The following is an 11,204-nucleotide window of genomic DNA, read 5'->3' on the forward strand; positions in this document are numbered from 1 at the left end:
ATTCCCATCTTCTAGAACTTCCTAAGAGTATAATTTTTCCCTTTAATTAGTAGCTTAGACTTTTTTTTTTAAACCAATGCCAAATGCAACGGGAGCTCAAGTTTTTAGTTCAGTTCTAAACTTAGAACCCGTGATTTCCAAGTGGGTTCTAAATTTGGCAAAATGTCTTCTTCCTGACATAGTAACCGGTGTTTTCCCATTCTTAAGGGCTCATACTTCTTATTTTCTAAGCAAGCAATACCGTTTTTCTTCACTGTTCAATACTTTCTCCATTTCCCCTTTGTGGAATGCCAAGTGTGATGCAACCTTTTTTCAGACCATAAAAAAAAAAAAAAAAAAGAAAAGAAAAGATATGGCAGCTTTTTGAAAGTAAAAGAGGTGGGGGGGACACAGGGGGCAAAGTCATTTAGCTTGCTTCCTCCTTGCAAGAAAAAGATAAATACCATAAGCCTTAGATATTGAGTTACACGAAGTGGACACCAAGAACTTGGCAGAAATCACCAAGTCAGAGTTCAGTTCAGAGGTTCCAGCGGCCTCAAAGTCCTGGGCTCAAGTGTTCCTCCCGCCTCAGCCTCCCCAGTAGCTGGGACGACAGGCGTGCACCACCACATCCAGTTAATTTTTTGATTTTTTGTAGAGACGAGGCTCTCTTGTCCAGACTGGTCTGAAACTATTGGGCTCAAGCGATCTCCTGCCTCCACCTCCCCCAAGTTAGGAGTACAGGCATGGGCCACTACGCATAAACATGAGCTCCGCCCTTCCCGAGGACCAGATGCGTGAGACAAGTGTCCCATTCAGCCTCCACTTAAAGAGCACATCCACCAAGGCTGTGTCTTCCTCTTGACCTTGTTCCTTGCAGAGGGAGACACCAAGACAGAGTGCCGAATGTGACACAGGTTGTGTGTGGTACTCATGCCCACCACTGGGCGAGTTGTTTATTTTTTTTATTTTTTTGAGTCGGAGTCTCACTGTGTCACCCAGACTGGAGTGCAGTGGCAAGCTCACGGCCACCACAACCTCGACCTGCTGGGCTCAAGCAAGCCTCCCGACCTGGCCTTCCAAGTCACCTAAACCACAGGTCCACGCCACCAGGCCCAGCTATTTTTTTTTATTGTAGAGACATGGTCTCACCAAGTTGCCCAGGCTGGTCTCGAACCTGTGGGCTCAGGCAACCCTCTTGCCTTCACCTCCCACAGTGCTGCGATTATAGGCATGAGCCACTGCACTTGGCCATATCTCACTAAATTCTTACTAATAATGTGTAACATTATCTTACTATATGCCAGTCACTATTCTAAGTGCCTGATATAAATCAGCTCATTTAATCCTCACTACAAGTCAAAACGGGTGGATGCTATTAAGATTATCCTATTTTATTTTATTATTTTACTTGAGTCAGAGTCTCACTGTATCTCCCAGGCTGGAGTGCAGTGGCACACTCACAGCCACCACAAGCCTTGACCTGCCAGGCTCTGGAGATCCTTCCGCCTCAGCCTTCCAAGTAGCTGGAACCACAGATGCACACCACCACGCCTGGCTAATTTTTTGATTGATTGAAGAGACGAGGTCAAGCCATGTTGCCCATGCTGATCTTGAACCCATGGACTCAGGCAATCCTCTTGCCTTCGCCTCCCAAAGTGCTGGGATGACAGGCGTGAGCCACTGCACCCGGCTTGGGCAGGTTGTTAGTGTGTAGATGCTGCAGGTAGTCGGGAAGAGTCCCTTCCTCCTCCTGTGGGCGCTGGAGGGAGGGAGGCCAAGACACCCCAGAACACGCGCCCGCCGTCTCACACTCACCTGTGTCAGTCCTCCCCCGTCAGCTCCCAGCTCAGGTCCTTGTATCTCAGTTCTTGCATCTTTCCTGTCTGTTAGAACCATCCTTTTGGGGCCAGGCACGGTGGCCCATGCCTGTGATCCCAGCATCAGAGGACGAGGCAGGAGGACTGCTTGAGCCCAGCATTCGAGACCAGCCTGGACAACAGAGCAAGACCTCATTTCTACCAAAAAAAAAAAAAAAAAAATCAAAAAATTGGCCGGGCACGGTGGGTGCACATCTCTAGTTCCCAGCTACTCGGTAGGCTGAGACTGGAGGATCGTTTGAGTACAGGAGGTCGAGGCTGTGGTGAGCCATGGTCGTGCCACTGCACTCCAGCCTGGGTGAGACCCCATCTCAGAAAGAAAGAGAGAGAGGGAGGGAGATGGGGATGGAGGGAGGGGAAGGAGAGAAAGAGAGAGACAGGAAGAAAGAACCATTCTTTCACAAAAATAAAGTGACCCAAAAGAGAGAAGACCAGCACGAAGACAAGGGTGAAAAGGGGCATCCAGTCCCATGGTGGCACCCCTGCAGCAGCCCATGTCTGGTCCAGTGGCTTCCGTCCCTTCCCATGACAACGCTGCCCAGGCATCCGTCTCCGCCACCCCAGCCCAGAACACAGTGGCCCTAGCTTCTGTCCCAGGGATGCAGCCTTCTGGCCCTTCCCCGGAGGTCTTGGCAAACGGGCGCCCTGCTGCCTCCAGCCTCTCTGGTCCTGCCCTCTTCTCGGCTGGGAGGGAAGAACCTTCCAGCCTCTCCTAGAGGGGAGCCCGCGCCAGAGAGCCTGGACGGTCCCGTCCAACGGGTTTCCCAGCTTGCTCTGTCTCTGCTTCTGCAGTGCCAGGAGGCCAGGAACCACGGAATGCTTCAGATGCTTTCCGCGCCCAGCCCTCCCGGGCACTGCGCGCCCTGGCCACCAGATGCCAGGCAGGGCGGCGGCGGGGTTTTCTGGGATGGGCAGCCCTCCGTCACCCCAGCCACTTCCCTGGCAGCTGCTTCTCTCCCACCCGGCGAGCGCTGGTAGGATTCCATCGGTCTCAACTTTCCTCCAGTGGCTGGGTTGGCCTGGACACCAAACCTTGCCGGGAATGTGGCACGCAGTCCAGGCTGCACCGCCCTGCAGACCGTGCAGATCACTCACGCTCCCAGCCAGAAATCCAGTCGGCAGACCATTCGGGCCAGTTTCCTGCCTCTGATTGGCACCAAGGACTACTCCGTGAGAGGACACGTGCTCTATTATGCCGGCCTCAAGCTGTTAGGGTAATGTCACATGCCCCTGCTGGCTTTCCTGAACTGTCTATTAACAAGCTGGCCCTGTCTCCAACTTATCTGTTGTGGCCTCTATTATTGGTAACAGTGTTTTCATGTAAAATATTCTAATGGCGTGTCTCCAGCCTGTAATTTCAGCACTTTGGGAGGCTGGGGTGGGAGGATTGCTTGGGGCCAGGAGTTCGAGACAGTCTGGGCAGCATAGCGAGACTCCATCTCTATTTTTTAAAAAACCTAATGGAAAGAGTATTAAACATTAGGAACCACAGGTGCAAGTTTTTGCTCTGCCATAAGGTGATATGTGACCTTGAGCAAGGCACTGATCCCCTGATTCTTATTTTCTTCATCTAAAACATGGAGGTGCTGGATTTGATTATAACCGTGTTCTAAAATCCCATAAGTTGGCCGGCTCACGCCTGTCATCCCAGCACTTTAGGAGGCAAGAGGATTGCCTGAGCTCAGGGGTTTGAGACCAATCTGGGCAATTTGGCGAGACCTCGTCTTTACAATGAATAAAAAATTTAGCCAGGTGTTGTGGCACACGCCTGTGGTTCCAGCTACTTAGAAGGCTGAGGCGAGAGGATCGTATCATCTTAGCCCAGGAGGTTGAGGCTGCGGTGGCCATGAGCGTACCACTGCACTCCAGCCTAGGTGACAGAGTGAGACTCCAATTCAAAAAAAAAAAAAAATTCCATAAGTAGGCTGGCACGGTGCCTCACGCCTATAAGCCCAGCACTTTGGAAGGCTGAGGTGGGAGGATTGCCTGAGCCCAGGAGTTCAAGACCAGCCTGGGCAATATAGCCAGACCTTTCCCTACAAAAAATACAAAGCTTAGCCAGGCATGATAGCATGCGCCTGTAGTCCTAACTACTCGAGAAGCCGAGGGAGAAGGATCTTTGAGCCCAGGAGGTCAAGGCTGCAGTGAGCTGCTATCATGTTGATGAAGTCCAACTTGGGTGACAGAGTATGACCCTATCTAACAAAATTAAAATAAAGTAAAATAATAACATAAAATTCCACAAGTCTTCCTTAAAACACGACTTACGAGTAAATTGCAAATTACTCGAGTGAATTGCAAACTACTACCTACCAGTACAGTAAATGGTCAAGAGTATCTCAAATACCATTGTATGTTTGTTTTTTGTTTTTGTTTGTCTGTTTTTCAGTTGGAGTCTCACTTCACCACCCAGGCCGGAGTGCAGTGTCACACTCACGAGCTCAGGCGATCCTTCCACTTCAGCCTTCCTAGTAGCTGGAACCACAGGTGTGTGCCACCATGCCCAGCTAAAAAATTCTTTTTTAAATTTATTGTAGAGATGAAGTCTCACCAAGTAGCCCGGGCTGGCCTCCACCTCCCAAAGTGCTGAGATTGCAGGCGTGAACCACCATGCCCGGCTCAAATACTATTGTGAGGTAGTATTACCCCACAAGTGTCCCTAAGTGCTGTTGGTCAAGCCTTAGGGAGGAACGTACTTCCTCCCTGCAAGTCCTCCCAACTCGTGCTTTTTACAACTGAATTCGCTTCTTCCTCTCCCGCTTTCCTGCATCTTCACTGTCTGCAGATCCTCTGTCTTTTCCTCTGAACAAGCCCACCCTTAATTAGAGGGGCTCAGACACTCTTGCTGATTTCTGCTCCCCACTCTCAGGGGGCCCCGGCTCTGGGCGCCATGGGTGCTCAAGGTAGGACAATGGTATTTTCCGTGTTTGCTGCTGGTGCCCACAGGGTGGTGGCTTTGTGATAGCTGCAGACACAGAGAGACGGTGCCCTTTGGGGGCTGCCCCAAGGCCTTCCAAGATAGCTTTCCCGTACCATCAGGGGAAGCGGAGGGTCCTTCATTTTCAAGTACATTTGAAATTTCCCACCCAGTCCTTGACTCTTTGCCAGGGAGTGCATACCTCCTGGTTTTGCACATCATGCAGCTTTGAGTGGGGGCTCTTCTGGTTGCCTATCTCCTGTCTCTTTGCTCCTGGAAGAAGAGTCACCTAGACAATTAAAGATTGCACTGTGTATTTCCACTTTCAGGTCATCGTTGAACTATTAGAAACAAACAGAAACTGAAAACAATCTGGTAAACTCTTTTCTTTTTTTTTCAGGCGGGGTCTTATTCTGTCATCCAGGCAGGGATGCAGTGGTGCAGTCATAGCTCACTGCAGCCTCCAACGCGTGGACTCAAGTGGTCCTCCTGCCTCAGTTTCCCAAGTAGCTGGGACTACAGTGGTATGCCCACACCTCCCCTCCTCGGCATCTTTTCTCGTCTTTTCTGTTGCTGGAACAAGTCATCTTCTTATCTCATCTGTGTTTCTCGTCACACACACACACACACACACACACACACACACACACACACACACACAAATCCTTGAAAAAGATAGGAAATTCAATTCTAAGGCTGGGTGCAATGACTTCCCGCCTCTACTACCAGCCCTTTGGGAGGCCCAGGCAGGAGGATGGCTTGAGCCCAAGTTTGAGATCAACCTGGGCAACACAGCAAGACCTCATCTCTACAAAAAAAAAAAAAAAAAATTAGCAGGGCATGATGGCATGGACCTTGTAGTCCCAGCTACTCAGGAGGCTGAGGCAGAAGGATCACCTGAGCCCAGGAGGTTGAGGCTGCGGTGAGCCATGATCGTGCCACTGCACTCCAGTCTGGGCAACAGTGAGATCCCACCGCAAAAAAAAAAAAAAAAGTTGAGTTATAGCCACGGAAGAATGTACAGTACATAAAAGTGTTCTTTGAGTCTTCTAATTGTCATTAATAAACTTGTAATTCTTAGAAACACCTTGTTGCCATATGGTACTTAGGTGGGGATGTAGTTTCCACCTGTAAGAAGCTTACATTGATTTCTAAAGGTGAGTTTTTTGGTTTGGTTTTGTATTTTTCATTGTAGAGATGAGGTCTTGCCAAGCTGTCCAGACTGGTCTCAAACCCCTGGGCTCAGACAATCCTCTCCCCTTGGCCTCCGTAAGTGCTGAGATTACAGGCGTGAGCCACCATGCCCGGCCAAGATTTTTTTCCCTGTGGTGGCCGTGAGCGTGCCACTGCGCTCCAGCCTAGGCAACAGAGTGAGACTCGGACTCAAAAAGAAAAACAAAAACAAAAACCACACGAGAGGAAAAAAGATTCAAGAGACTAACATTATGCCTCTTTAAAAAGACAGGCAGGCACCCATGGAGATGGCCTCACAAAAATCCATTCTTCTGCTTGGAATGAACGTACTGATTGCCTTAGTTACCACTTTTCCCTGAAGTGTTGGAATAAGTGCCTTCTGATGCTTGGACTTGAGAATAAACGTGTGGCAGTATAAACCCAGGAACAGGGTGCTTCGGGCGTCATGTTTGTGAAGCAGAAGCCATCACTGGGGTGGGGGGAGAAGCGGGGGGGCTTGACCCCACGAGAAGCCCTGGGAGCCACAGCACGGGGTGATGGCCACCAAAATACAGGAGGCGACCTCACGGAGGTCTTGGCCCTCACCTACCACTGTGTGAGTTCACCCCCAAAGCCACCCACACTTCTCCCGTGCATTCCGGTTTTATCCAAAAGTAAAACCCAGAGCCAGCATGGCAGTACAGACCCGGAGTCCCAGCTGCTCCAGAGGCCGAGACAGGAGGATCGCCTGAGCCCAGGCAGATGGAGGCTGTGGTGGCCTAAGACCCTGCCACTGCACTCCAGCCTGGGCAGCAGAGCAAGACCCTGCCTCATGAATACGCAAATAAACAAATACAATCTAGACTGAATTTGTGTACCTCAACAAACGCACATTTTGGTGGCAATGTATTTTGGGGGAGATGAACTTTTATAAGCTATCTGGCAGGATGTTGGAAAACATGTTTTAATCACAAAAAGCATCTTTGAGTTGGGTGTGGTGCCTCACACTTGTCATCCTAGCACTTTGGGAGGCCGAGGCGAGAGGATTGCCTGAGACAGTCTGGGCAACAGGGCAAGACCTCGTCGCTACAATTAAAAAAAAAATTAACCAGGTGTGGTGGTGCACACCTGTGGTTCTAGCTACTTGGAAGGTTGAGGCGGAAGGATCACCGGAGCCCGGCAGGTCAAGGCTGCAGTGGCCATGAGCGTGCCACTGCACTCCAGCCTGGGCGACAGAGTGAGACTCTGACTCAAATAAGAAAAATTAAACTCATAACTCTCCTTGAAAAGGGTATTCTCGTCTGTTTTACAGAAGCAGTTGAGGCCCAGAGAGGTCAGTTCACTTTGCCCAAGGTGACACAGCTCGTATGACTGTGCTACGACCTGGATTTTAAGCTTAGAGGCATCTGGTTCCAAAGCCTCCATTCTTTTCTTTTCTTTCTCTCTTTCTTTCTTTCTTTGTTGAGTCAGGGTCTCACTCTGTTCCCCAGGCTGGAGTGAAGGCACCATCACCGCTCACGGCAGCCTCCAATTCCTGGCCTCAAGCAATCCTCCCGCCTTGGCCTCCCAATGTGCTGGGATGACAGGTGCGAGCCACTGCACAAGGCCTCCAAAGCCTCCATAACAACAAAATAATGAATGCCAGAACAATAACTGAGGGCAACGGAAGTGAAATAAAAAAGGACGTGGCCTGAAAAGTACTGTGACCTAGATGACTCAGGATCTGAGGGGACAGTAGGGGAATACAGGGGGTCTGAGCGACTCCTAGAAGGTGAGCCAGTGTGGAAAGCCTGTAACTGGAGAAATCAGAAGGAGGTGTGGTTTCAAGGGCAAACTGGTGAGCTTGCGAAACTGCTGGGCGGTGCTGCTCGGAGTCTAAAGTCCAGCACCAGCCCGGGCAGCAGTGGAAGCTGAGGGTCACTGACACAGGTTCGGCGCTCACCACCCTGCTGAGTGGAGCTGGTCACCGAGGTCTAGAGGGGAGCAGACGAGAAGCAAAGATTCGGACTAGGGGCCAAATCTGGGGGAAAGAAGCATTCGCGATTCAAGAAGCTGCATCAAGATGACAGGTGTGGCCGGCCGTGGTGGCTCATGCCTGTCATGCCAACACTTTGGGAGGCCGAGGCCGGAGGATTGTCTGAGTCCAGGGGTTTAAGACCCGCCTGGGCAACTTGGCGAGACCCGTCTCTATAATAAATCAATACATAAATAAATAATTAGCTGGGTGTGGTGGCGTGTGCCTGTGGTTCCAGCTACCTGGAAGGCTGAGGCAGAAGGATGCCTAAGCCCAGCAGGTCGAGGCTGCGGTGGCCATGAGCGTGCCACTGCACTCCAGCCTGGGTGACAGAGTGAGACTCCGACTCAAAAAAAAAAAAAAGATTACAGGTGTGGTGGCTCACACCTGTAATCCCAACACTTTGGGAGGCCAAGGCAGGAGGATTGCTGGAGGCCAGGAGTTCAGGACCAGCCTGGGCAACATAGTGAGACAGCATCTCAAGAACAACAACAACAAAATTAGCCAGGCGTGATGGTACACATACGTAGTCTCAGCTACTCGGGAGGCTGAGGCAGGAGAATCACTTGAGTTCAGAAAGTCAAGGCTACGGTGAGCCATGATTGTGCCACTGCACTCTAGCCTGGGTGACAGAGTGAGACACTGTCTCTAAAATGAAATAAAATTAAAAAGCAAGCCGGATGCGGTGGCTCACGCCTGTCATCCCAGCACTGTGGGAGGCGAAGGCCAGAGGTTTGCCTGAGCCCAGGGGTTTGAGACCAGCCTGGGCAACTTGGCGAGACCTCATCTCTATAATAAATAAAAAATTAACTGGGTGTGGTGGCGCACGCCTGTGGTTCCAGCTACTTGGAAGGCTGAGATGGAAGGATCGCCGGAGCCCAGCAGGTCAAGGCTGCACTGGCCATGAGCGTGCCACTGCACTCCAGTCTGGGCGACAGAGTGAGATTCTGACTCAAAATAAAAATACAAACAAATAGAATAAATAAATAAATAAAAAGACACAACGGTAGTGATGGGAGGTCAGAAGGTTTTTCAGGTAGACACTGGCCCTTTCCTTCCAAGCGACCTGGTTGTGATTTGTGTTATCAGGGTGGTCACCTTTTGAGAACAGTGGAGATGCCTTTACCTTCAGCGATGGCACGGTCATATTTACCCTCAGAGGGATTATTTCCCCAGAGGGAAGAGTAATGAAGTCCAAATTTTTTTAAAACTAGCCGAATCTTTGAATTTTCTAGTAGCAAATTCCTTCCCTTACACACTGTTTTGTTTGTTTGTTTGTTTCTAATTATAGAAGTAATATGAATTGATTGTAGAAAATGTGGGAATTACAGAAGAGAATTAAGAAGACATATAGCCTCTACCAGAAATAAATACTATCAACATTTTTTAGCATATTCTTTCAGTCTTTTTTGGATTCACACAGGCTTTTTTTCCGAGTTTTTTTGGGGGGGCTTAGACAGGGTCGTTTTGTCGCCCAGGCTGGAGCGCAGCGGTGTGACCACAGCTCACTGCAGCCTCGAACTCCTGGGCTCAAGAGATCCTCCCGCCTCGAGCCTCCCAAGTAGCTGGCACTACATGCCACCACACCCAGCTAATTTTTAAAATGTTTTGTAGAGACGGGGTCTTGCTGTATTGCCCAGGCTAGGCTCAAACTCCTCAGCTCAAGCAATCCTCCTGCCTCCCAAAGTTCTGGGTTCACGGGCACCACCATGCCCAGCCCACACACATTCTTTTTCAGGCCAGGGATCCTTCTGAAAATCCTTTTTTTCCTAAGATATTACGTATCTTTTTGTATAGCATTTAATTCCGTATTCATATCCATATGATAGTGACATCATAGTAATCCATCATCAAGATGGACCAAGAAGCATTGAACCAAGCCCCCTCATTGGAAATCTCCATGTTATAAATAATCTGAAGTCACTATCCTTAGACCTACCTTTGTGCTTTTGACTTATTTCTAGTTATTTCCTAAACATCTCCTAGAAGCAAAGTCTCAGGTCAGATGCTGTGAATGTTTTCAAGTTGGCATTCATTTCTGAACACGACTGTCGAAAGCATACACGATTTTCATTGTCGGGGGTTTTATTTTCCTGATACCATCATGAACAACAGGTCAGGACTGGCAGTCACCTTCTGTTACTCCCACAAGTCACTTAGGGCGCTTGGTGGTTTTTTATTTTTATTTACTTATTTATCTTTCTTTGGGTTGGGGTCTCACTCTGCCGCCCAGGTTGGAGTACAGTGGCACGATCATGGCTCACTGCAGCCTTGACCTCCTGGGCTCAGGTGATCTTTCCAACTCCGCCTCCCGAGTAGCTGGGACTACAGGAGTGTGCCACCACGCCCAGCTAATTTTTTTTTATTTTTTGTAGAGTCAAGTTCTCGTGATGTGGCCCAGGCTGATCTCAAATTCTTGGGCTCAAGCGATCCTCCCACCTCGGCCTCCCAAAGTGCCAGGATTATAGGTGAGCCACCACACTTGGCCAGAGTCCATCACGAAAATGGTAGGTATTGTTTCATGAAATTTATTTTTCAAATTTTATAGACTCTAAGTGTATGGGTCTTCTTCAAAAACCTCAAAAGTCAAGAACGTGAGCTGTGTGCATTTCCGACTCCAGACAGTATTCCCTGGAGTATGTGGCATGTTTAGGTTTAGGTGGGGAAAGGTAATATCCTTTTAATTTAATTTATTTATTTGTCTGTTTATTTTTATTAGGAGTCTCACTCTGTGACCCAGGCTGGAGTGCAGTGGCACACTTACGGCCACCGCTGCCTCAACCTGCTGGGCTCAGGCAATCCTTCTGCCTCAGTCTTCCAAGTAGCTGGAACTACAAGTGCACTACCATGCCCGGCTAATTTTTTGATTTACTGTGGAGATGAGGTCTCGCCAAGTTGCCCAGGTTGTCTCGAACCCCTGGGCTCAGGCAATCCTTTCACCTCTGCCTCCCAAAGTGCTGGGATTACAGGCCTGAGCCACTATTTATTTATTTTTATTATTTTTTGTAGAGAGGAGGTCTTGCTATGTTGTCCAGGCTGGTCTCAAACTCCTGGGCTCAAGCAATCCTCCAGTCTCGGCCTCCCAAAGTGCTGGGATTCAATACCATGCCCGACCTAAATTTTTAAAATTTAATTTAGAAATGAAATTAAAAATTGTGTCCACTTTTCTTTTTTTTTTTTTTTTTGTTTTTGAGTTGGAGTCTCACTCTGTCGCCCAGACTGGAGGGCAGTGGCCGCTCCG

The sequence above is a fragment of the Carlito syrichta genome, unplaced genomic scaffold (genome assembly GCF_000164805.1).
Source record: "Carlito syrichta isolate Samal-C Ts95f unplaced genomic scaffold, Tarsius_syrichta-2.0.1 Scaffold287787, whole genome shotgun sequence".
In the NCBI taxonomy this organism is placed as follows: Eukaryota; Metazoa; Chordata; class Mammalia; order Primates; family Tarsiidae; genus Carlito; species Carlito syrichta.